This window comes from Papaver somniferum, unplaced genomic scaffold, assembly GCF_003573695.1.
Source record: "Papaver somniferum cultivar HN1 unplaced genomic scaffold, ASM357369v1 unplaced-scaffold_152, whole genome shotgun sequence".
Taxonomy (NCBI): Eukaryota; Viridiplantae; Streptophyta; class Magnoliopsida; order Ranunculales; family Papaveraceae; genus Papaver; species Papaver somniferum.
This window is the reverse complement of record NW_020624598.1, coordinates 914,756-915,998: the sequence shown is the minus strand read 5'-3', so window position 1 is coordinate 915,998 and position 1,243 is coordinate 914,756. Positions and strand designations below refer to the sequence as shown.

Genomic DNA, 1,243 nt, shown 5'->3' with positions numbered 1-1,243 from the left:
ATCTTATCTCGTGTAACCCGCTTTCTAACTAGTCACTAGCCTTCATAAGAAAAACCGGCGAAAAAAAAAAGTAAAAAAGATAAAAAAAGGCAATCAACACGAGGACTTCCCAAGAGGTCACCCATCTTAGTACTACTCTCGCCCAAGCACGCTTAACTGCAGAGTTCTGATGGGTTCTGGTGCATTAGTGCTGGTATGATCGATTGCTGAAAGTTTCTCACCAATTTTACTACTTAACACGTCTCCAATGTATTGGCTCGATCCATCTAACGCCCGTTACTTCCTCGTGGCAAGTCCGATCCGGGCAAGTGATGACTCGCTGGAAACCTTATGACGAGGATAACGCTTGACGCGGTTATTTTGAACAACTAATCTCGTTTTAATAGTTTTTTAGTTAAAAAATATTAAAATATCCTAATAAACGCACACGAGATAAAAAAACATGTATTTTTCCCACCCGCTCCACCCACGTTTTACAATACATACATAAGAGTATGGTTATATAGTGGAGCACTTTTTTAATTTTCCAAAATGTGGGACTAAATCTTCCATTTTATTCACTCAAAAAATGAGTGAGTATCCTTAGACCGTTAGGTCATTAGATCAAACCATACCAATACCAAAATCAATTTGTTAAAACTCATTTTTCTCCAACAGTTACAACCCAGACGGTTCTGCCAATGAGCAACTATTGTGAGTTCAGTCATCTAGGTAACTGATTCTGGTTGATCTCTATGTTAACAGTCTGTGGAACAGATGAGCATAGTTTTGTTCTCTTGAGAGCTAGAAGTTACATATTGCCGGCCCGTTACTTTTTTTCCACAATCAGGCAAATTACCATTATTTGAATTTACAACGATCCTACACGACCCAGTGCTGTACCGGTTCATGATCATCCAGCGGTGATCTGGTCAACCCAGCAACGTTGTATTGGAAGAATAATCAACTCACAATGGATGCTGAGACAGATAATGTGGATTTGTTTAACCTTATAAACAAATGCCATCAATTAGCATATGAATAATTTTAGTCGTATGTAAGTTTGGTTCCCAAGCAAATTAGCTTTGACCTTAACTAATAAAAGAGTACATCAGATCTTAAACTCTATAAAATATATAATTCTCGATTCATTTCTTCGATCATCCTCACTCCAAAGAAAACTTCGTACATTTTACAGCAACAACAGCAATGGATACTAGTATCGATACTATTATTCGTATTCTCGTTCCTCTGCTAATCATCG

The 1,243-nt window shown here is 37.7% G+C and overlaps 1 non-coding gene across 1 annotated transcript; it reads right to left on the bottom strand.

Annotated features, from left to right (window-relative positions):
* Positions 1 to 88: 88 nt before the first annotated feature.
* Positions 89 to 207, bottom strand: LOC113336357. Its single transcript, XR_003353732.1, has one exon. It is a non-coding gene; the product is annotated as a 5S ribosomal RNA (ribosomal RNA).
* Positions 208 to 1,243: the final 1,036 nt, after the last annotated feature.